Source organism: Pteronotus mesoamericanus, unplaced genomic scaffold (genome assembly GCF_021234165.1).
Source record: "Pteronotus mesoamericanus isolate MK-2021 breed Mesoamerican mustached bat unplaced genomic scaffold, CSHL_Meso_final contig_74, whole genome shotgun sequence".
In the NCBI taxonomy this organism is placed as follows: domain Eukaryota; kingdom Metazoa; phylum Chordata; class Mammalia; order Chiroptera; family Mormoopidae; genus Pteronotus; species Pteronotus mesoamericanus.
In genome coordinates, this window is record NW_026555247.1 from 8,986,953 (window position 1) to 9,013,607 (window position 26,655).

A 26,655-nucleotide genomic window follows, 5' to 3' on the forward strand; every position below is an offset into this window, starting at 1 on the left:
CTAAATGCAGGTTCTCTACCCAGGTTAAAACTATGTGAAAACGACCTGATTCTCTTGGGCTCTGTCTATTCATTTTGAATGAAAGCTCAGCAAAGCCCATATAATAACCTACAGCTTGTTAACTTCTGTTTGAAGTCTCTCAATAATTGTAAATTCTGGATCAATTGTTTTGGTTGAATGCAAGTCAAGTGGTTCTTTGTGTTATTGGAAGTTGGTCAAAAATCTCATTTTTCATTTAAATTTCCATTGTATTGTTATTTAGAAGACTGTGTAGCTATGCTCCATCTTAGAAATATAATTTTAATTTGTAAGTTACTCAAGTAAAAGATTACTTTCACCTTAGAAAGGCAGAGAAAAAGAATGTCAGAAAAAAATAGGAATGGCAATTCACTGTAATTTTTGCACATAAAAAGTAAATAAAAGTCTCTCTAGCTTTGCTTGTTTGATGATGTGGTCAAGAAACAAGACAATAATTAAAGAAAATTAAAATTTATTTGCATAATTTATTGTCCTGTGTCCTAACTACCCACCCTGACCTGGGTTAGCATACAATGCCATGTGACTTTTATAATTCTCAATATCCTTTATTGCAATTATTTGTTTACTATCTGTCTCCTCAACCAAACAGAGGTTGGTGAACTAATGAGTTAGGAACCATGGCTATTTTGTATACAACTGTATCAGCATTTTGCATACTGCCTAGTGCAAAGTAGGTACTCAATAATACTTAGTAATTGACTAAACACATAAATCTCTGAAAAGTGTGATCATCTAGCAATCCTGTTTCTATCTATTATTCCTGACAGCCTACAACTATATTTTTGAATTATAGAATCCAAGATCACAGTATTTCAGAGTGACAGTAATACTTAAAGATGATCTGGTTCAAACACTTATTTTTAGCAACATTCTTCTTTTTTTTCCAAAACATAATCTTACAAAGGCTCTAATCTCTAAGTGAGGTAGAGGTGGAGGGAACCAGAACCTTGTCTGTTGTGCATCTCATTTTCCAGGAACTGCACCCACACACACCTCACACAGCTCCTGAGAAATCTAGGGCTCCGTGGATGGCAGTTTGAAAATCATGGGACTAGATTAATATCCACGATATATTAAAGGCATCTGTAAATCAACAAGAAAAATGACAAATTATTCAATAGAAAAAGAGTGTGCAAAACTTATGAAAAAGAAATTAACTGAAGAAGATATTCTAATGGCCAATGAAAATATGTCAACATGCTGAGCTTTTCAGTTAATCAGGAAACGTTAAGTTGAAACAACAAGGAAAAAGACTTTATCTCTAACACTAGTAAAAATGTAAATATTGATGCTATCAAGAAGGTGAGAAAGCACTATTAAGGAAGTGAAAACTGAGCAGCAACTCCAATTTATATACAATTTAAATAGATTCTAAGAATCTATTCTATAGAAATTCCAAACTTATGCATAAAAATAAACATCCTTGAACATATCTTTGTGCATTACTTTCTTCTTTTCTTTTTTTGTAGATGAGGCTACTTTATTCAATGACTGATCCATGTAATTGCCAAGGCCACTATGTACAGGTTAAGAGAAGCAGAGCTTTATTTCTTGGTCTCTTCCTCCTTGGACAGAATCTGAATGATTCCCTCCTCCTTGGTTTGGAGCCACCTGCGAGTTTCCTCAGTCTTGGACCCGTGGGCCCAGGCTGGTCGGCCAGAAGCTTCTTGCCAGCTTTGTCCGCCTTCAGTTTATGGCTGTGTGCCATGAGAATCCGCTTGTTTTTGAAGGCGATACCCTTCGCTTTCAGGTGCTGCCTGTGGTCTGTGTGGCCGTCAATCTTCTTCGATTCACGGTATCTTCTGAGTAGCCAGCAGAGAATTCTCACCCTCCTCACCCAGGCTACCTTCTCAGGCCTTCGAGCACTTGGTGGAACCCTTTCGCCTACCTTTTTCCATACACTGGCCTTCCTAGGACCAAGGTGTTTCCCGGCATCGAGCCTGGGAACAGACGGTCACAGGCTTCTGCATGATGAACTCATCTTTGATCAGCTTACGAATCTGCTGACGGGAGCTGGATTTGGCAATTTTATTGGTCTCATTGGGGACCAACCAGACCTTTTTGCCACAGTGGAGGACACTAAAAACAAGCCTCTCGTGAGGCCTGAGCATCAGCTCGGCTGCTGCCGCAGGAGAAAGGAGAAGTGTGCATGACTTTTAATGAAGAGAAGTGGGAAACCACCTCAATGATTGGCAGTAGAAGATTTAATGAATTATAACATTCATACTATGAAACACTATGAAACTATTTTTTTTAATGGTAGCTAACAACAAAAACAACAATGATGAAAGTAATAGCTGATGTAAGAGGATGCTAAATTAGAAGGTTTCGCTGAGGCACGAAGATGCAGTAAACGGAGCCTGTTACTGAACTCTTAAATGTCTCACCCTGTTATTCAAAGATACAAAAATATCAACTTACAGGAAATTAAGAGGATGTCAGGAACACTTCTTTCCTGAAAGCTATTGATGTAGTCGGAGTATCACCAAGCAGGAAGGGTTTGGGGTGCTCAAGTTAAGAAGGAGAAGCACCAGAGACGCTACTCAGAGAAAGAAATAAACATCCCTTGATGCTAAGAGGACAAGGGATACAGTGAACTTGATGCCTGATCCCATGGAAGAAATAGAAAAGGAGAGACAGGCTGTCTACTACTGACGGATGAATTGAAGGAGAGGCGGGGCTGTGTTGGGGGTGGCCTGCACTGCCAGAGTTTATGGAAGCAAGAAGATTTGAGTGACTTCCAGGGGCCAGATGTGGGCTGTTGGGAAGAATCAACCAGCTTGACGTCTTCTTGGGGCCTGTCCAACTGGGCCAACTGAGAGGGTGGACGGACCTCAGCAGAGGGAAACTGGAGGTAGCAATGTATTTCTAGGGAATGCATAACTGGAAAGCAGCCAGTTGGAAGCCAGTTCATCATTCTTTTCAAGAGAAATACAGGTGGGAAGTCCCTAGTGGCTAGGGATATCCCAAAAGAACCCATGCAAACATTCATAAGAAAGAGCTCATTGTTAAAAGCTGCCAGATTCAGAGAGTACAAAATCATCCAACCATGAAATAACTTTTCTGCCTCCTTATAGCAACTTATTCTCCTGTTTCAACCTTGGAAGTGTCAGAGACCATCGAAGATGCCAGAAGAGGGGTACAAGGGTAAGATGAAGAAAGGACATAGAGGAAGAACTTAAACTCAACCCATCTTTCCCAGAATGAGGTTTCCCATTTATAGCAGGTCCTAGCTGAATGAGAGAAGTGGTTTGAGATTTAATTATAAATCAGGTTTGGAGCTTTATCTCTCACATCATTCTGAATTAACACTGTATTCACAGCTTGAACTGACTTTAGAAATTTTCGTTGCCCAAAGATACTCAGAAGAGGTGTGGGACTCTCGGGACTTTCATCCAGGAGCTGGGGCAAAGCATTCCTCGTTGAGCAAAATTTAAATGGGCAGGAGATAACAATTGTTTTTTGATGATAGCCCTGCACGCTCGATGTACTGATGCATTAATATTTACCAAGCGCTAACTTTGCTACGCACAGTGCTGAACACTTTGTGTTATATCAAATAAAATGTAGCTACGGTCATAGGAAGAAGACACTGAGTGAATAAATCAAATTGCATGGCAATAGAATCCCATTTAAGTTAAAGACAAACAAATAAAAGAAAGTGTGTGTGTGTGTGTGTGATGTATGTTTGAAAATGTCAGGAAAATGGTGGGAAGGTGTATCAGGGTTTTCCAGTCTTCTTTAAAGCTAAGCCTAGAACTGGGAGAGCAGCGTGCATGCACAGGGAGGGAAGGAATTGATGGCCGCCATCTTTGGAGTCAAGTTACTACAAAATTCCTGACCAACATTCAAATAAAATTGGGATCCTGTTGACAAAAAAATAAGTGAATAAATAATTGCTGAGTAGGCAACCACTTCAACCTTAATTTGGGCAAATTGTCTCTGAAGAGAAGAGGTGGATGTATAATTCAGCCTAATCATGGGGCTCCATGATGGATCTCACAGCAGAAGGGCTGTTCACAAGAGGACTGTATAGACTCCTTTGATGTGTTTAATCACTCATTCAGTTTTAGCTCCCATTGTTTTATAAAACCCCTAAGATATTTTAGCTGGTAGAAATTCAGAGATCATTTTATTCAACAAACCATTTTGCAGATATAAAGTCAGGGAGTCAGAGAAATAATATAGGATATTGACCACTAAGTCTCAAGCATTTCCCAGTCTCACATTCTGCCTCCATGATATAGAGTTCATATCTTCAGTTGTGTAGTAGAGTTAATAGAGCATTGGATTAGGAGTCTGAGACCAAGTACCATGTCTAGATTTGTGTGACACAGACTATTAGTGGCCCCTCAGTACTCAGCTTTACTTTTTCCATAGTAAAAAGCCTCCCAGTTTTATTTAGGGCATGTGTTTAACTTTAACACTGCATTTTCTAAACTCCCTTGTAGCTAGATACAGCTATGTGACAAAGTCCTGGCCAATAAGATTTAAGAGCAAGTAGGTGGCTTCCAGGAAACCTCTTTACAAACTAGCCTTCACTGATGGCCTTTTTTTGACCTCTCCTCATCCCCCTCCTCCATCCTGATGCCAGACTCTACTGTGACAGCTGGAGCACTGGCAGCTATTTTGAACCACACAGACAAGGACCACAACCTAGGGAAGTGGGGGGAAACCAAGCTCCTGACAACTCTGCACAAGGGCCCAGAAATGATTTTCTTTTTCCCCTTAGATATTCTTCTTCTCAGCTTCCCCAGTCTCCAGATGCAACATTGCTACCCTCTGAAACATAAAACTACTCATAACTTTGGCATCTTCTTCCACTCCCTCATTTCTGTCATCAGACAGTAAATCCTTCACTACATCTTTCTGACTCTTTCATCACTGCATGTTCGGTTCGTCCCTCTGACCTTGGCTCTACCCGAGCAACTATCAGATTGGTAGTGATAGTGACAGCTGCAACTAAAGTTACTTACCAACCTCATAAGATGATGTTTGCTCACTGTCTTGGCTATGTCCTCTGTTTTTGTCAGTCACTGTGCATTGTGTTCTCTGTGGGCAGTTCATCTCACAATGCAGAAAAGAAATGGCAGGGGTAAGACCTTCCCCCAATGAGTGTACAGTCCTACCAAAGAAACAGCATGCCATTCATTCACTCAGTCAATTTTTACTATGTGTTTGTTTTGTGCCAGGATGTGAGTTGGTGCCAGAGACAGAAAGATGACTGAAATATGGTCCCTGCCCTTGAGGACTACTCCTTCCAGAAAGAAAGACAGTAACGTATAAATAGAAACCAGAAACAAATAACTAGATGAAAATTTATTTTCAAGAAGAAAGTCCCAAAGCCAAGTTTCTGTTTGCCATTCAAGGAAGAACAATGCAAACACCACCCAGAGTCTCTTAGGCCCAGTCTTCACATTTGGAAGAGAGTCCCATAGAGCCCATGCAATAACCTACAATGCGCTAACTTCTGTTGTAATCTCTCAGTGGTTGCAAAATGCCCATCTATTGTTTTAGCTAAATGGGATTTGGGTGATTACATTCCTTCTAGCTCTAAATTTCTATGTTCTATGAAATACATAACTAATGACAGTTATGGTTACCCAGGCACATATACGTGAGTGCTTAGGGGTGCTTAGAGTGGTAGGGGTGTCTGGAGATGAGCGAGTTAATCTGGGAGGGTTTAACAGAGGAATGCCCACGTAGGCCTTCCAGTGGGAATGAGAGTGCCTCCTTGTCAATAACACTTCCAAGTGAATAACAGTCACAATCAGAACCCTCACTTGCACTAAATACAAAGAGTTTACACATGTATGTTTCATTAGAAAGTAAGACAATGCCATTTAATAAAATGTTATGGTTTCATTGCACATATTTATTTTCTACCCCCTACTGTTTCCAAAAAAATGGATTTGAAATCACTTGTAATGAAAAATCATCTACACAATAAGAGGACTTTGTAAATGGTAAGAGAGCATGAGAAGTAACAGAAAACTAGCATGCCTGAATTGATGAAAATAGAGCAGGTCCTTAAATAATGTTGTTTTGTTCAATATTATTCATTATGTTGATGAGATGCAGTAGGAACTTAACTCTTGATTATATCAGTTGGCCTATGGTAAAATTGGTTTTGTTAAACATCACACTACAGTTCCAACAACATACACATCAACTACATTAGTATTTATCTCTGAGCTTCATGGTAGCTAAGGCAAAATGTAAAACATCCTGGGTCACACCATTCTCATTAACTGATTAAAAAAGAATATCAGTTTATCAGAATCTCTTTATCATTTTTGAGGAGAATTTATCGTATAGATCTTTGTGAAAGGGGCATTGAAAAATTTGAGAATATATTTAAGAGCTGATTTATAAATACCTTAAATCAATGCTCAATAAAACACTGAAGCATATAATCAAATTATAGTCTGTGTAGACCATCTAATATAATGTGGCTGCTAACAATAGAAACTTATTTTTAGAAGGAATGAAGATTCTGTCCCAGACACTCTTTTGTAAAACTGAATGTCTCGCTCAGCTATGCTGTCACTTGGCACAGGTATACTTCTGTGTGACCTGGAACTTGCAACAAGATTTGAGGGGTATTCTGAATTCTCAGTCAACACTTAATGACCACTTGACCAAGGTAAGAGAAACCAGTCCACCAAGTACACAGGATCACAAAGAGTTCTTTGAAATAAACAGCCTCTGTACTCAGTGGACTCATCCTGAACGGCACTGAAAGCCACTGGCGACACTGGATGACCTTCCCAATGGAACAGGCTCACTTCCAGAGTGCAAGACCGCAGACCAGGGCTGCTGATGCTTCGCTTTCTCTCCAGAAGTTCAAAAGTGCAGATTCCTCTAGTTCCCTGAACAGATGCTGACTGGTTCCTTTGACTCAGCCTTGAACCAAATCTTATCATTAGACATCTATCTGCCCAGGGGCTACCTAGCATCTCATCTCTAAGAAAGGAGCAACAGCCCTTAGCACCCAATGCTATTCAAAGAACAGGGACTTCACAGACCAAAAGTGGACCCTTTGGAGTAAGACAGGATTCCAATAACTGCTCTCCAAACTTGGTTACATGAGAATTATCTGGAGGATTTAGAACTCACTCCTTACCCAGAGGTCTCCAGACTGCCCTTGATCCACAAAGCAGATGCAAAAAGCCTCAGAAGCCCCTAAACTTCTTTTCCTAAATCCCTCTGGGCTTCAAAGATCCAATATGAAGCCAACAGGAGAGTCAGGATAGACAGTGGGGATGAGTCTTTGTACCTTTGCACACGTGCTCCTTCCAGTTGGATGGACCTGCCACTTTCTTGTTCATCTGTCAAAATCCTATTCATCCTTCAAAACTCAGGGAAGGCATTATCACTTCTGGAAATACTGCCCTAAAAATTTCTTCTCTCCATGAGAATAAACCATGCCTACTTCAGTACTATTTTTTAACTTTGTATAGGCTTTATTACTACCTGTATCATTTCATGTATTTATTTCTCATGCTTGACTCTAAACTTCACAGACAGATTTTTACCTCTTTGTAATCCTCAATGCTAGCCAAGGGCTTACCATTTTCTAGGGGCTTAATTAAGGTTTGTTGAACTATCTACACAAAAGTTTTAAGCCTGATGAAAAATTCCAAGTGTTGCAGTAGGAATTTGCCAGGCTCCCTGAGGCCTTCATACTTCCAATGCTGTCTACCAAACTTCAAATTTTATTCTTAAGACTTGTTAGAGTTAACCTTTTAAAACTCAAGACTCATACTGGTGAGAAGTTGGGATAAGGAAGAATTGTGTGCTCAGTGAAGTTACAGAACATACTGAAGGAAAACATTTTGAAATATTTACTCTATTGTTGCCTGCTTCTCCCCATTCCCACCATAAATCTACTGAATTCTTCCACTTATATACTGAGACCTTTTGTCTTCAGCTCATAGTCAAAATCTCTTGCTACAAACTGACAAGGACTCTGCTTGACCAAATGGTAGTCAGGGTTCTGAGCCTTCTCCTCGGCCCATCTGTGTACTTCCTTACAAAATTTAATTTAAGCAAGAGTCTTGCTCATTCAATCTAGGCATAATGTCTCCCCTTCGATATCTTATGACCTTGATATCTGATTAGGTTCGTCACCCTACACCATCCTACAGGTGATGTTTGACTGTCTGGTCATTTTGTCCTGTCTTCAGCAAGAGTCCTGTCAGGTCGGTTCCAGGGATGTCCAATCTTTTGGCTTCTCTGGGCCATGCTGGAAGAAGATGAGTTGTCTTGGGCCACATTATTAAATACACAAACACTAATGAAAGGTGATGAGCAAAAAAAAGAAAAAAATATTTTAAGTAAATTTACAATTTTGTGTTGGGCCACATTCATATCCATCCTGGGCTGCATGCGGCCTGTGGGCCACAGGTTGGACACCCCTGGTAGCTAGAACCTCCCCTTAGCACCAATGGTTCTGTCTAGTAGCCTTCCATCTGCTGACTGTCTACTTTTTGTCCTTGGTTATGAACTCCCACTTCCTCATGTTCAATCTCTCCCGACTGCTGTAAAATCCCACTGCAGTGGTCCCTACATCTATCGTGATGGTCCTGAATGAAGTCTACCTTACCATCTTTACAAGTCATTGAATTTTTTTTTCTTTTATAGAACCATAAGAACAAGCTTCAGGCACTTAACTACTGGGGCAGGGAGAGGAAAATCTTCTAATCTGAATCCAAGGAGAAAGATTCAAATACATGCTTGCCAAGTAGGTTTCTCTGTTCTTAGAAATGAGAAAATGTTCTCTTCTTGACTTCAAATGGGAGAAAAGAAGGGAAAGCGATCATGCTGGGGGAGTGTTTGAGAAGAGCACTGAGCACCCCCTCTCACTCCTATGTTCAAGGACCCCCTGGCTGATTGCTGGATATTTTCTGGGTCAGAGTGACTGCCATGAGTGCACCAGCATTTCCCCCACCCATCCTCTGACATAACCCTCATTCCATGTTGGCGCCGGACGTTAGTAAGCTTCTCTCAAAATAGAGGGTGAATATCATCACCTTCAGGATGATGGCAGGAAGGAAAAGCCCCAAATTGGCAGGAACATTTGGAATCATTTGAAATAAGCCACCCATCAGCACAGCAGCCCGACATATCATCCCCAGCACAACAGCCTTACAATTGTACAGTGTTCTGAACAATGGAACCTCCCCACATTCGACATTGGGCAGCTCAGGGGCCGAGGTTGCATTGGTCCCTACAGAGCTCTAGTTAAATGACCTATGGCTTGAGGAACAAGCTGTAGTCTTGGTCTCCTGGTGATGTATTTACCCTTGTTTTTCTGATTGTGAGGAGTCTCTCAGATCCTAGCACCCAGCTTCCAGCTAATACCCCCAGGGCTAACATTTTTAGTACTGGGGGTTCACTTCAAAAATGTGTTTAAAGTTAAAATCTAACCTAAAATATACATTTTCTTACATGGTGACTGAGGTGTGAAGTGGAATCATGTGGGATAAGGAAGTGGCAGAGTAGAACAACGAAACAATACCAACAACACAGAAATTAGTGTTTTGTGAGCTCTGGGAAACACATGTTTGAGAAAGTTAATTCCCTAGGAAGTGCTTGCATCTATGTTGTAGTTTTGGGGGTTTTTTTTTATGTTCTACTTTACCACTTCCTTATCCCATGTGATTCTGTTTCCTGGCTCAGTCACCGAAAAGAAACTGTATATTTTAATTTTGAAGTGTGAATTCTGAAACTTCTTTGAAGCGTGCGTTGGTGTAACAAAGCTGAATCCCTAGGCCTGACAGATCAGCGGCAGAGGTAAGATGATTGAAGAGAAAGTTGAGAGCTCAACAAGTTGATTTGGCAAGAAAATCCTGGACGACGTTAGCTGACAAGAAGTAAATAAGTGGCAAACTTAACCTACTGTTGCTCAGAATCAGGTAAATATTAAGGCCACCAAAAAATAATAATGCAGACGCCTCTACAAGGCAGGTGGTAGCAATTAACAGAGAACGGAAGGGATTTTTTACACTGATTTGTCTGGAAGAGAAGCTCTGCAATGTTCAAGCTCAATTAAGAGAATTCTAATATTAATTGCTTCACTTGCAAAGAAGAATAAATTCAAAATAAAGGTGTGTGCCTTTTATTTTTAATCAGAAATGCAGCATTTTAAGTGCTCAGACACATTTTATAATGACGAAGAGGACTACAGTTGGTTTTTCAAGACAGTTATTCAATAATTCTTACACTGACTGCTGTTATAGAGGAAAGCTCCAAAGAGAGGGAACTAATGGTTGTAGAGACACAAGACCCTGGAAGGTCTAGGACAGAAATTTTCCTTATGTCAAGTTGACAGTTCTACCAAAGTAAACAGCTACCTGGGGCTTGAATGTATTTCACTCGCTATTTGTGTTTTTTAAATTTATTTATCATTTCCTTTGTTTTCCAAAAATAAGAAAAGAAAAGAAAAAGAAAGAAGGAAATCAATTTATCGTATTCTGGGAAGTAAATTTTAATCTCAGTTGGAAAGGGCTTTATGCTCATATGTTATCCTAACAATATCATAATAATAACAACAACATTGTTATTATTAGCAGCCCCCTTCTCAGCTTTACAACAAAAATATATTGTTCAAGAAGAGACATGATTCCTGAAATAATGGTTGTGTTTCAATTTATTAATTGCAGTAGAAGAGAAAGAAAGCTGATTCTCCAGCCCTCACTGAACATCTGAGGGGGTGGGATCAGGCTGAAGAGGGTAAAGAAGATCAAATAAATAAAGGCAGAGATTTGACTTTGGGAGGTGAGCGACAATGCAATACACAGATTATGTAGTACAGAACTGTATGCTTGAAACTTACATGACATTATTAATCAAGGTCACCCCAACGAATTTAATGAAATAAAGGGAAAAATGTTTCAAAACTTTATTTGATGATTTAAAAATAGTCCTACACTGTTGAATGCAGAAAGTAATTTTATCTAACAGACCTGAATGTAGTAGACTCACCAAAACTAAGACACGACTGAAGAAGAGAGATCTTGAAATAAAGAGACAAAGAATCCCTGGCTAGCAATGGCCTAGCTGTCCCTCAAAAAGGCTTTCAGCTGATGGTACATCTTTTTGGACTTTTTCAGTAAACTAGTTGAGTTACCTATTAAACCTCTCCTGAACTTTTCACTAGCAACTTTTCACTCCTATCTGTTACTGAAGACAAAGTGAGACAAATAGCCCAAACAGAAAAAACAATCTATAGTAATGTTTACTAAAATCAAGAACTTAGAATTTTTCTCTTAAAAATGAATCACAAATTTTTCAGCTCATGACTTTGGCCGTTTACTATTTTTATTTAAGAACAAAGTGTACAGAATCTGAAGAATATATATATATGTGCAAATGGCTCGGGAATCATATGTTTAAATTCAGAGATTCAATCTCTTTAGTGTTTCACATATTTGAGCTCACATAAATCAACAAATTTTGAAATTATGAGTATCTAGAGCAACAAGAATTTTCCAGCTCTTCCAGAATGAATATTTTATACTTTTAAAAATATATAAACAAATTCAAATCGAGAGGTATTCTACAAATCACTGACTTGGAGTCTTCTAAAATGTCAAGGTCATGACAAAGACAAACTGGAGACTGTTCCAGCTTGAAGGAGACTAAAGAGACTTGAAAGTTGAATGCAATGCATCACCTGGGATTTTCTTTTGCTATAAAAAAATTATTGATAAAATCAGCAATTTGAATAACGTAGATTAGATAACGGTATTATATCAATGTTGATTTTCTGAGTTTGATGATTGCATTGGGGATGTCCTTGCTTTAGGAAATATACACTGAAATAGTTAAGGGTATACAGATATCATATCTGCAGCTTATTCTCAAAATACAGTTCAGAAGAAACTAATATGATGCACATATGTGTGTATATATACATTATTCACAATACACACAGCATGTATAAAGCACATGTGGTATATTACAAAAATCTAGAGAATATAACTGAAGGGCATATTGGAGCTCTTTGTACTATGCTTGCAAGGTCTCTGTAAATCTGACACTGCTGAAACTATGTCAAAATAAAGAACAATTAGAAATATATTTAAGTGAAAATATATAAAATTAAATTTTTTACTATATGCACTCCTACATGGTCCTAAGCGTTATTTAATTGGAGGAACATGTTAAAGGGTCAAGGGTCCTACTAAGGTGTTTTACCCTAAAAATATGTATGAGGGAGTATTTCAAGAAGGAAATATCTAACAATGAGAAGTTTTTTTTTAAAAAAGCAGGCATCATTACATCCGCAGATTGGTAGCTGGAAAGAGATTCTAGAATATGGACAGTCTTCTTATGGGTTAACAATATATACATATTTTAAAAGCCACAGCTTACTTATATCAGAAAAGGAGAAAAATTATTTTTTAAAAAAAAGAATTATCCCTATTCCCCCAATATCAGTACCTTTGAAAAGAGCAAGATTTCTCCCCACTCTCCTATGCTAAACAAAGAAGAAGTGTGGGAAGAGTAAATTGATGGGAATAGTACTAGTAGTACCCATCATTGATAGAAGTCCCAGCACAAAAATGCCCTAAGCTGGGTACTAGACTTGGGTCCATTGGGTAATTGCATTAACAGATGGTTTCCTAGGAGCACGTTAAGAGTTCTTCAGCCTCATTTATACCAATTAGTGGGTCCCTACTCTGAAAGATGAGATTCACTCTTCCTTTTATTTTAACCCCAAAACATATAATAGAGAGAATAACAGTGCAGATGAATGTATTTGGAACAAAGAAGTCAAGCAATGGCCCTGGACAGTGGTGAGACCAAGAAGAGCACACATCTCCTGGTTTACGCTTTGTGTATTTAACATCAGTGATTCAGTCAGAAACTTAATGGCTTTTTTAATTTTTTAAAGAAATTTATTGGGTGACATGGGTTAATAAGATCATATAGGTTTTCAAGTGTATGCTTCCATGATACATGACCTGTATATTGCGCTGAGTGCCTACCACCCAACAGCAAATCATCTTCTGTTACCACATATGAGATTCCCTTTACCCTTTACCGCACCCCTTCCTCCTGGCAACAAACACACTGTTGTCTGCGTCTATGAGTTTTTGTTTGTTTTTCTTGTTTGTAGCTTTCAGTTTTATGTCCCACATATGAGTTCTTAACTTTTTCTGCCTGATTTATTTCACTTAGCATCGTATTCTCAAGGTCCATACATGTTGTCACAAATGGCAGTATTTAATCTTTTCTTAGAGCTGAGGAATATTCCATTGTATGTGTGTACCACATCTTCTCTATCCGATCTATCAAAAGATACTTTGTATTCTTGCCTTGGCCACTGTGAATAATGCTCTAATGAACATAGAGGTGCATATAACTTTGAGAATAAATGTTTTCAAATTTTTCAGGTAGATGCCCAGGAGAGGCATTGCTGGGTCATATGATTTTTTTTTCCAAATGTCCCCAGTTTTTACATTAATGTCTGTCTAGGAGAAAAGTGTTGGTCTCTTCACCCCTTTAGATAAAGTTCTCCAGACTAAAATAAGAACTCGTCATAAAATGAGTAATATGACCACATTACCAATTCTATATTTTTTCAATTTTCATAAAATTTCAAATGAAGTGCTTCATTTTCTAATCTAAACACTTTATTATTAACATAAATATTTGCATTTAATTTTATTAGAACAAATACTCCTCAGTGGAGAACAAAGCAAAGTTAAAAGTTAATGCAAATGGTGCTTTGTTTTAGTCTTACCCAAGTATCTCTGCAAAGCCATGTGAATTGTCATGAATTGTCTACATGCCTGGACACAGCTTAAATTTTTAGTATGCCCTTCTAAAAACTATGAAAATGTTTTTCTTCTAATTTGACTTGATTTTCCTTGGTTGGTGAAAACTCCACTCACATCCAGCTCGAAGTTTATGGCTTCAGCTCTTCAAGTTATATAAGTCAAAAACAAATTGTGTTTTTTCGCCCTCTCATGATTCAAATATGGCTAGAGTGACCCCACTGAAGCTTTAAAAAAACCCACCTACCAGTTGGTTTGGAAAGTTCTAACCTGAGAAAATGTAACCTGTAACCTAAAATGAGACTTTTCAGGAGCGTATTCTCAAATAACCTTTATTACATGTTCTATAGTAACATGTAAACTATCTGTTAAACTCACAGAGTCTTAAGCTCACAAAGTTTAAGAATTTAATTAAATTACTGTTCGATTTTTCCAATACCCTTTCTAGACTTTAAAAAAAAAGGATCTATTAATATATTAATAAAGTAATGTTTTTAGTTAAACTGTCCATTTGAATATGACCAGTAGTCATAAAGCAATTATATTTGTCTCCCACATTCCCTTTTTTCCCCGCCACTGTCCTTTAACTCATCCTTGCCTGGAGGTAGTTTCTCCACTTTTTTGGATAAAAATTAGGGTGGGCTTCATTGCTTTTCGGGATACACTTAGGTAACAAAAGATCCTGTGGGGACTCCAGTCCCCCAAACAGTCTCAGTTCATTAATGAAATGTTCAATCCTTGACGTCAAATTTTCCAATATGCTCAAAGTTAAGTGTTCTTTTCTTCTGCAGTGAGGCCTGATTCAGGCTGAATGTCAACAGCGGCAAATGAGCATCATCGACTTCTTTATTTACTCTGCCGGCACTTTCCCTCCTCTCCCCTCCACACCCAACTCAGCTCTAGCTAAGGCTTCAGCTCTGAAGGGGAGTGGGAGAGGGCAAGGTGCAAGAACAATACGGTATGCAACTGCCTCCGGATTCCCGGCACAGTGTCATTGCTGCCATTGCCACACTGCTCACGGTTCTTATGGCCCTATATTTAATAACTATTGGCTGAATAATTGCACTAACCCCCTGGTCCCCAGAAAAATAAATGCACACTTTGAGGAAAATACATTCAATTCCATCGTCATGGCTGGCCGTGGCTTTTCCCAAGACTTGGCCTTGAAATGGGATAAAGGGTCCTCTAGGTAGTAGATTTTGGAGAGGCGGGGCTATGACAACACCTAAGAGGACCCAAAGTCTAAAGTTCTCCTTATACACATTCCTGTTTATCACATACTTTTTTCTTTTAGTACAAAATTTTGCCTCCTAGGAAGTTCCTTTTTCTAATGCCAGTGCATCTGGGTAGGCCTTCATTCAGTCATTATCAAAACAGGGCTTCAGAAAATTGGCCGTGCATAGCCTTTGCCTTGGGCTTTCAGGACAAAGCAGCTTCTAATTCAGTCGTTCGGGGGTGGAGCCCGAGTTTCTGCTTTTCAAACAAGCTCTCCGGTGCTGTGATGCTGGCCTGAGAACCACGCTTTGAATGGTCTACCTGAAATTAGCACACAGGTCTCCAGACAAGACCTAGCAGGGTGTCCAACCTTTTGGCATCTCTGGACCACATTGGAAGAAAAAGAGTTGTCTTGGGCCACACATTAAATAATTATGACACATAAGCACAACAAAATCTCATAATATTTTAAGTAAATTTATAATTTTGTGTTGGACCACATTCATAGCTACCCTGAGCAGCATGCGACCCAGGGGCCGCAGGTTGGACACCCCTGAGTCCGAGGGGGAACAGAACACAGGCATAGATCTGGTGGCAGTGAGGTTTCAGCAGGAGCTCCAGATTCCGAAAGGCCAGGCCTTGGGGGGCTCCTACTATGGAAGGGAACTGCAGGGCACCAAAACCCTGTTTTGCTGGAAGCTGCCTGGTTTGAAAAAAAAAAAAAAATGTTCAAAGCCGGGTTCAGCAAAGGGAATGGGTGAGTCTTATAATAAGCCATCTATATGCTTAGCACCCACCTGGGCATGGATGAGAGCCCAAAGCCCTGGATTGTTTAATAAGACCCACTTACTCGGCTCCCTTGACTTTCAAGTTAACATCTCACCAAGGTGACTAAGCGATAAGCATGCACTGGAGTCGCACCTAGCTCCGTGGCGGCAGCAATATTGTCTGATTGGAGATGATCTTCATAAAGGCTGGGGGACAGGAGTGTTTGCGAAGTTGGTTTCAGTGAGACTTTCACAGAGCTCCTTAAGCCGTTTGCCTCCTGGCAGGCAATATTCAGTCTTCCTCCCTCTGTGGCGTTATGCAGGGGCTTGGAGCGTCATTAGCCCCAGCTTAATTTTTACCAGATCCCTGCTGAGCATACACAGAGGCAATTTTTTTAATTGGCTATTTTTTTTATATTTTGTACTTTTCTTTCTTTTTCTCTCCTTAAATGTACACAAACGCTATTGTACAAGGGAGATGAATCATTGGTGAAATCTGAAGGTTTATTTGTGAGGATATTTTTCAGGCATCATGATAAAGAATACTCTTCCCTTTTTAGACCTAGACAATTTAGAAATATATACATATATATATATTTTTAATGATGGGGGATACCGTTGTATAATAAAATAAAGAAAAGCTATCTCTAAAATGTTTCAAAATCATTATATACGTAAAATTATATCATTCCTAGAAAGGATAGTTATATATTGTGTGCTTATCTTGAAAACATCTTTTCTTTTATTGAAAATAAGCAAATTATCTTAATTATTGTTTGTCACTCCCAAGCTTGAGACAAACCAGAGCTAATCACATTTGTAACTTTCTGAGTTTGTTGATGCTAGTTTGCATTTCCATAACCTAAAAGACGAGATTGATTAATGGAGGTGTTTCAATTAGCCAACAGTTAGTCCTCTTCTTCACACAAAAACATTTTTTTTTTTTTTTGGCTGATGTTTAGTACATTCTGCAGGTTTTTTCCAGCTCTGATCTGCACTTTCCATGTTGAGAAGTCTTCTACTTCTTTTCTATCACTGAAAAGTTAATGTTATTTTAAAATGTCCCCTGTCACCGCCTAGATTCTCTGGAGGAGCATATTCCTTTCCATAGGATGGGCATTTTTGCAACTTAATATCTTACATTTGATTACCATTGGTGCATATTTAAGCGTTGTCTTGCTCATCTTGTTTATTACATATATGTATTAAAAACTAATAAAAGCAAAATAATACAAAAAATGAGCATTTCATTTTGGCATCTTCCCTACGACAAAACCCCACAGATGTTTGGCTGCCTGTGATATATTTTGGAGGATGGAATTTGCAACTGTTATAATTAAGCAATACCATTAAGTCACCCGAGAGTAAATTAGAAGCTAAACTGGTGCTGTGTGCTCAGGAACCCAAGATTATGGGCTGAGATCTCTATTCAGCGCATGAAGTCAGCTCCCTTCAAATTGATTTTGAAATAAAAGGTGTTATTTCTATTCCCCACCCTCAAAATACCTAAGTGTATTAAACATGTCCCTAATATTGATTTGGCATGCCAGTTATAATCTTAAATTGTAGGGGGAAAATGTTTTAGTAAATAGAGTTATTTCTATTTTGCTACTACTGTTTCAGCTGTAATGGGCAGGAGAAATGTGTAGGTCTGGATTATTTCCAGGGAGTTGGCTGAGATCCATGAACTCAGTACTTAAAAAAAAAAAAAAAATCAAGAAAAAGAACAGAGTTCTAGTACATCCTGTTGCAGTTAGAATTAGATAAAGGTAATGACACTTCTTAGAGTTTTCTCCGTATCATAACATCTGGAGACAGACAATCAAATCCCAAAAACTAAAAATACAAATTGTCAGTAATCTGAATAGGATATTGATACAACAGTCATTATCAAAGGCAGCTTAAATAATCTATAATCTAATATACTGAAAATATTAACAATTAAAACATAATTAATTACCTGATAGAATTAAAATATGTATAATCATGAACATGGCACCATACGAAACTCTTATTTGACAGCATTTCATGTTGACCAAACTAAGACATAATGGCCCAGCCCCTTGCTACTAGCCACTCAAAGGATGCTCTTTGGAACTAGCCCCTTGCTATCCAAGGTAGGGTCTTTGAAACAGTATTAAGAGTACAGTCTAGGCACTTGTTAGAATTGCTAAATCTTAGTCCTACCAAATCCTACTGAATAAGAATCTACATTTTAACAAGATCCCCAGATGATCCCTTCATGTATTTAAGTTTGAGAAGCACTGATCTAGAACCTTTGCTTTCTACAGTTTTTTAGGCACCCAAATTCAGAAAGCTTATTAGTCACAGGACAGTTCCATCCCTTCTCTACTTTCCCACTTGTCAATCACTTCCCTGACTTTCATGACATGGCTAAACTCCCAAAAATCACACTCCATTTTGACAGCTTCCAAGAATTCTCCCCAAATATCACTGGTCTAGAGGATTGAATCCCCTCTCTTCTTTTCAGAAAAGCTGCTTTCACTGAACTCCTCACAGAAATATTAACAAGATATTGATGCTATGTACTTTCAGTTTAGTCCTTAGACTGAACTTTCTGTACCTGAATAGCTGTTAGGATGGATTGCTTTTCTCCCCATGCCTGACATATGTCTCCCCTGATCTCACAATCTGCTGCAACTTGGCAGCCCAAGTATATGAAGTTTTCTATTCTTCTTCCAGTTTTTCTTCTCCGGATATTGCTCTGCCTTTCTTCTTCATTGGTCTGAGTTTAATTGGTTTTGATCTGATAGTCTTTATGCGAAAGGAAATTCTTTGTTGAATGACATTTGTCCTTTAAAGATACAGTCAATCAGGAATGAGTCCTCCTAGTATGAGTCCAAAGGCCTTCTTCCATGGCCTTCACAGGCTTCCACCTTTTCATCCTACCCTATCAAGAGTGATGGAAGTGTTCCCATTCCCTATGGTTCTCTTGGAAGGTTGCAAAGGACATCAATACATGAGGATGTATACCCTCTCATGATCTTTAAGAAAAAGGAAAAACAAAAACACAAACCCAGCTGCCTGAGGTCCATTGCATCAAGTTCCTACAGATACAAAAAGATTTAATGAGGGCAAAGTTCAATCCATCACTATGGTAACTAGTATATCAACCAAAAGGCCAAGGTCTGTTTTATACAGGAAGCAGCCTCTGTAGATCCTTCTCCTTGCTTGTCAGCGGTCTCCATGATTATGTTTAATCCTTTGCTACATAAGGTTTGCTTGTATTTCTACTTGACAATTTCAGTATTGCTATGGCTTCCACAATCTCAAGATCATGAATCACTTGAGCAAATAATGAGCCAAAAAGCTCAAATCCAAAGGAAATTTCTACAAAGCTGTCTTCTGACTATTCTCACACAGACTGAAGTATTCCTAGTCATCTGAGAAACAATATCTAGCCAGATTCACTACTTTGGTTTCAAAGTTCATGCTATTTTAATGTGTTAAAATAAACATTCTTTACTCAATAAATACCTATTCATGTCTACTATACGCAAGGAACAAAAGAACAAAGGAACAACTCATAGCTAAGTGAATTTTCTTATTTCTTCAAACCTGTTCTCCTCAGATCCATCACCGGGGCCTCCCAGTGAACTGAAAAGTCCCTGTGGCTCTCCCTGCTCCCAGACTGCTCACAGCAGTCCTGGGAGCAATATCAACTCAGAAGAGGCCGTGAACACTGTTCAGCTCCCTGTAGAGGCACTCTCCCAAGCATCTAGAAGAGAGCTCTTGATGGCAAATCAAATATAATTCTAGTTAATATGTTTCTTAGTCATCTCAGTTTAATTTTTGTCTTCCCCCCACATGAACCATTTTTCATACTACTTCCAATGGTAACAATTTCCCAGCCTCTTGAAATTCTGTGTGCTGAGCACTCGGGGACCTAATCAGGTTTTCTGAGCAGTTCCATGCCGTGCTCGCAGCACTCTGAGACAGTAGAAGACAACTCTAAAATAAGCTGGGGGAAAATACGTATGCTTCTCTTTCTCTGCTCCCACGTATGTAGTTGGTTCTCAACATGTTTGCTTCTGATAGAGTAGCCGATCATAAAACCCTATAATCATATTGAGAATCACTGTCCCCAAGATGCATCCAAAGGTGCTCAGAGACTTCTGATACCAGATGAGGACTTGCACAGGACAAAGGAGGGGACACTCAAGAGACCAACTCTGCACCGAATGCCAGATTTGTACATCATTGGCTGAGTGGAGAGACCTATGTTAGCAAATTAAATCTCATTTTTATGAAAACCCTACTGGTTTAAGCTACCTGCTCCAATTTGGGTTATTTTCCTGTTGAAATGTTCTTTAACTTGGAAGAACTCCTCATTCTGTTTTCCTAAATGTTCCCTAGTAAATTCTTGTCTTTTGTAGATGGTAAGATTTTTATTCCCAGAACCTTTCTTTCTAAGCTTCCCTGGAGTTTCTCACGACCTCTTTTAGGAGATACCATAAGAGAAAACATAAACAAAAAGAGTTCAGACAAATGCTGCCTGATTCTAAAATTAAAAACAAATACGATTCATCCATTGCTACCTAGAAAAACAAACCCTATTAATAATAATAGGATGCTTCTGATACATCCCCGACTTCATACTTTGTAAATCAGCCTGCCATTGGCATCAGTCGCCCCTCAGGGTTGGTGAGAAAAGCACTAGCGCCCCAGGTAATATTTTTTTGGCAGCCCCTCCCCAAAACAACAAAGCCAGTCCCCCATTGCTCTCTCCTCTCCATTCCTCAGGTCACCCCAGTTCTCTAATTGGTATTCATCCAAGATGGAACAGTAGCTATCAGTACTTGATTAACAGCCTTGTGAGACCTTGTGCTAGCAGCAAGAGTTGGCTCTTGCAGCCACTATTTAAAAGAGATGCTTGAATGTGAGGTTGTTGTTTTCAAAGAGGTACAGATGGATGGCATTGTGTTCCCACCATCTAAATGGCCACGGGAACAGGGGATGTGTGATGGAGGACACACAGCACAACCCCTTGGCAGTGTCCCTCCCAACGCTGCCTTACACTGGGGGACTTTTAAAGCTTGAGCTGATTCTACGTCACTCAAATGTAAATAAATCACTTGACTGTTTAGAATTGAGATAATACTTTGTATGTCAAAGGGTCTCATGATCTTTGTTCACTTTTCTTCCCCATGTTGATTTTTGTGCAACCCAGCCTCTTTCATCCTGGCCAAGCCCAAATTCGGGATTCCTGACTCCCCACCTGGCACCAACTTCACTGACTCATAAGAAATTGGATATTCATCTATACTTACAGATTTACTAGAGCGTAACCCAGGTACATGCAAAAGTCAACTTTTCTTTTGAAGGATCTTAAAGGTCTCTAGTTACAAAGGATTTTGCATGTCAAGATTAGGACCCCGCCATATGGGGATCTTTGCTCTGCAACTGGAGTTGGGCACATGATTTCAGAAACATGTTTTAGGTCTCATGGAACTAACCAAGTATGTTTGTGTTGCACCCGATTTTATAAGCCATGGAGTGAATTGTAAATAATTTTGGATACTGGTGCACATTTTATAAATAATTCTGACAAAGTTTTAATTCGCCAAGACTTCGGGCATTTTTTTATAATCCATTTTTCATTATTTGTTCATTTCCATGTGCCTTATTTCTGCAAACACAACTTCTTGAAAATGGAATTAGGTCCAGATTTAGCAAATACAAAAAAGATGATTTGTAACATTTCCCTCATAAACTGGTTCTGTGCAAAGGCAAAATGAACTCATTTATACTTAGTAAAGCATAACTGTAAATTCACACATGAGTTGAAGGGGAAATTTATACTTTAAATTTCACTGGTCTCTACAGTTGCTATTCTAACCTTTACCGGGTGAGTAGCCCCCTCTCTTTTGGTCAGTATTATGCCCAGAACCCTGCCAGGCCCATATACTTGACTAGAGGAAGCAATGACTAAGTGGCCCCAATTACAAGTTTCTCACAATAGAACTATTTCTTTTTAGAGTGCGTCATACTCCTCACCCTGTGTTGGTTCTGCAGAGAGAGTCAAGGAGACAGGAAATGGCTCTACTACCTAACGTTTTAAAAAAAAATCTGAGCTACTCATACAATAACATTTCCTCTGCCCTAAAAAGACTTTTCCAGCAGAACGCATGATGGCTCATTCCTTACCTCTTTCAAGTCACTCAATTGTCACCTTCTCAGAGAGGACTTCCCTGACCACCTACTTAAAATTGCAACCTTCCACTCCCAAACCCTTAACCTTCTTCTCTGCTTTTCCTTTCTCTAGAGCCACTGCGTGCATGCGCGCACACACACACTCATACCATGCGCACTCACACCACACACAGTCACACCACTAGGACGTAGACGCCTTGAGAAAAGGGACTTTGTTGTTTTTGTTCACTCCTGTATCCCCTGTTTGTAGAATAGCTCTAGCACAGGAGAGACATACCCAGCAAGTATTTGTTAAATAAATAAATGAATATAAAATCCATAAACAACACACATAGAAACACATTCTCCCAACCACATTATCATGTAAAGTCCACACTCCCATATTCACTTTTCCCCCAGACTTTGCCTAATAGGACTGAACCTATACTTAATATTCCTTTCAACCTGTTTTCATCTCTAAAGAAAAGTCTTTAGTGGGAGAAAAAATGCATTTCCTGAACTCTACACTTGACTGGAATAATTAATCAAGCTTCTTATACGACTAGTCTGTGCCTTTATTTCCTCAACAGGCTCCTTCTTCAACTCCCATGGTCTGGAATCTGCCCCCGCCAAGCTGCACAACAGCACTGAAATTCTCATACAATCGCTAAATCCAAATGGACAATTGTGCACTTCTTTTCTTCCCCCCTTCCTTCCCATCTCTTGTCTTTCCTTCTGTCTTTCTTCCTTCCCTCCCTCCCTCCCCTTCCTCTTTTCCCTCCTGCCACTTCCCCATGAGCACAATTGATCCCCACCAAAGCAACTTACCAGCAAGTCCCCAAACATTCTGCATGCTCTCAATATTTTGACTTTTGCTCATAGCAGAAGCTAACATTTCTTGACCTGTTAGGGGTCAAACAGGGTAGCAGGCACTTTATTACTTCATGTAGTCCTCAAAATAACCCCTTTGTCCCAACTTTTGGTTTTATGGCAAGGGACAGAAACTAGCTCATGTGTAATGGAAATTTGATTCATAATAGAAAAAATAGGAGTAAAACTGGTGTCAGGCTTGGCCTCCCTAGGGTTAACAGTGATGACCTTGGGGTCCAGTTTCCATTTTCCTACTTCTGCACTTTTCTTTTCTTATATTGGCATTCTGTGGGATTTAGTTGAGCATGGAGATTCTAGCCCAATATTATTCTTAGGGTCAAGACTTCCCAGAAAAAAAAAAAACCCTCGAAAGTCTCAAAACTGTTTCTTGTTGGTTCTCATGTGCCCATTCCTGAACCAACCATTGCCACTGGGAGAATGCAAAGCACTGAGAGGCCCAGGCCCAAGACATACGCCTCCCCCTGAAGTGAGGAGTGAACTCTGCCTCATGAGGCTCACCCAAAGGTGAGAAGTGGGGGCCTCCTCCTAAGCAAAATGAGCATACAGTTACAAGAGCAAGAAAGGACATAAGAAATAACAATAATAACTGATATACAATATACAACCCCATGATCATAAATAAGACCCACTTCCCTGCTTTTTTTTTACTTCTGGCAACTAAAGCTCACAGAGGTTAAGCCATGTGCTAATGACCACAGAGACCCATTCTCTCTGGTATGGCCATCATTTCTTAACACCTATCTGTTCCCTTTTACTAGATGGTTCTTATGCTGTTTCCACATTTGTCTAATTCCAAAATGCACTTTCACACACAGGTCAAATGTGGCTTTCTTTCAGAGCCTTTAGAGATGCACCTGCTCTCCTACCCAAGCAGATAAACTGATGCTGCTCTGAGCTATCCCCCATTCCTACACCTTCCGTTCTGTTCCTCCATAGCCATGACTTGGGGGTCTTCACCAGAAAACTATAACTTATTCATCTGTAGATACCAGGGCCCAGGGCAGTGCTTAATAAGTTTGTTGAATAAAATGAGCTAATGTGGTGCTTTAATGTCACAAAACCACGTGAGATAGATGTTAGGCTCCATTCTGTACAAGAGGAAACCTGAGGCTCTGAGATTTTGTGTATAACTCCCATCTTCACAGGGTCTTGGGCAAGCCAACGTGGAAACCAGGTCGCCAAGGGTTGTTGCTAGGGCTGGATAACCTAGCTAAAAGAGGCTAAAAGAGAAGTGAGTTTGCATTGCAGTGAAGTGCTTGAATTTACATTCTAAAGAATGCTGAGCCCTGATTAATGTGGCTCATTTGGCTGGGCATCTTCCCACAAAGCAAAAGTTTACCAGATCAGGGCACATGCCTGGGTTGTGCACTTGGTCCCCAACTGGGGCATGTGTAAGAAGCAACTGATCAATGTTTCTCTCTCACATTGATGCTTCTCTCCCACTCTTGCCCTCCCTTTCCCTCTGTGTGTGTCTCTCAAAAAAAAAAAATGTTAAGAGTTGAGAGAGGAAAAAGACAGAAAAATAGTATGTTTCGGAGAATGTGAACTTAAACCAAGCAAGGGAAGTTCTGAGTAATTGCCACAAAGCAACAGAGCCAGACCGGTTCACTCGTCCAATATTTATATGTACTGGCTATCAGGTGGCATTGCTCTGAAAATACTGAGGCTAGGACGCAAACTGAAGTCCTCTACTCAAAGTGAAAGGTATTGTATAAAGGTCTTGGTTTCCTTAATCTATTTCATGAATTGTAGATGTCATTCTCATATAACAGTTTAATTAACAACACTCTGTATGTATATCTCAATCTTGGAAGATAACTAGAAATCAAGAATATTTACTAAATTAATTTCTCTCCATTTTTATGTTAGCAGCAAAAGGGCAGGGGAGGCAGAAGAGTTAGGAGATATGTTGCTTCCACTGCCATGGCTATCAGGGTACATCTGTGTTCTCTGGAATTCAACTGGGCCATCCCCTGCTGCTTAGTCATGCCAGGGACAGAGGCTCCAATTTCTGGAAGTGCAACTGAAAAGCTAGCTGTTCAGGTAAGACACATTGTTCTTACTACCCAGCTTTCAAGAAGGCACTGATGTGATGGGCAAGAAAACCGCTTCCCAGTAATGGCAGGTTATGGAGGGAAATGACCTCTTGTTTTCTGGGAGAAGGTAGAACTGATTCACAAGAAGAGAAACATGAGTTAATATGACACAATGACAGCATCTGGGTCTCCTCATAATGTGATTTGGAGACCTTTTTTATAGTACCCATTTTGGGAGAAGTATATAAAATCTGTCACTGGCCAAGAGAGACCTGGTACTATTAATTAGCTAGGTTGATTAATTTTACATCTTATCTAATACAAATAGCCAAATTCCTAAAGATTGGTGAATAGCAGTAGAATTATTATTTTTTTAATCCTCATGCAAAGATATGTTTTTCTTGATTTTGGAGAGAGAGGAAGGAGGGAGAGAGAAAGAAATTATCAATGTGAGAGAGAAACATTGACTGGTTGTCTCCAATACACACTCCAACTGGGGATTGAACCTGCAACCTAGGTATGTACCCTGACCAGGAATCAAATCTGCAACTTTTTGAGGTATAAGACAATGCTCCAACCAACTGAGCCACCCGGCCAAACTGGAATTAATTCTTGAGTACATATGAGAACATGTTCTCCCCTACTTACATCTCATTGTGTTTTTTTTTTTCTTATACATAACACTCAAGGCTAGCTTCCATTCAGTTCCTGATTTCTCACTGAGGTAACCTGATTCTTTTGAAAATTGCGACTAAAATGTTTTTGGAGTTTCTAGTACATGAACTACAAAAACTATGAAATTCCCCAAAACGGTGATCTTGGATTTGGTTTAGGTAAGCTGTAATAACAGAATGATTTTAACAAACTATTTGTTAATGTTTGGTTTACCTCATGTGGTTTACTCTGAGACTAGATTATCCATCTAATTGAACCCACTGGGGGAAGGGGATATATATTTTTTAAAGTATTACTTTTCATGATTTACTTTAGCATTGAATTGAACACCATTCAAATAGTAGGAATAGAAGAATAGCACTGGAATCCTAGGCCTTCAGAGAATATGAAGATGAATTAACTACAGTCCTTGCCCCCATGACAGTAGGTATTGATAGCGTATGTGAGAGAGCTTCAAACAAAATATAGCAGATTCAAAAAAAGATTGGTTGTAATATGGATTCAAAAGAAATATATTGGTTGAGGGATAGAGGTTGTTGCGTTTGAGAAGGTTCTTGAAGGGTTTTAAAAGGACAATATCAAGAGGAGTGAGAAGATCAGAAAGCTGTGGAGGACACCTCAGAGGGCAGGAAAGCAAGGGACCCTCTCATCCCATTGCCCATGGTCCTGATCATTGATCTACAGGACTGCATGCCCTAACCTTTTCCGAGAAACCAAACTGAGTATTAAAAACTGCTCATAGATTTTTAAAATTTTTTAATGTTTTAATCATCACAGCTATTAATCACTAATTAGTAAGCAAATTCTTAATGTTATCTGGGCGTATCAATCAAAAGAACCTGAATAAATCAAGCTAGTTTAGTGGCTAATGTGAATACACTGGATTTTCTATCTATGATTCACTCTTATTTGTTGATTGACCCTAAAGTTATGGTTCAGAAATAAACAACGTGTAAGGAGAGCTAACACCAGAATTTGCTCCTCAGTCTACACAAATATATTGTTATGTATGGCTGCTGCCCCAACTTTACCAAGAGATGATCCAGCAACAATTCCCCTGAGAAATATGTGCAGCGAGTACTTATTTGG

At 39.3% G+C, this 26,655-nt stretch overlaps 1 pseudogene; it reads right to left on the reverse strand.

The window, feature by feature from the left end:
- Positions 1-1,583: 1,583 nt before the first annotated feature.
- LOC129078867 (60S ribosomal protein L19-like) lies at positions 1,584-2,150 on the reverse strand (annotated as a pseudogene).
- Positions 2,151-26,655: the final 24,505 nt, after the last annotated feature.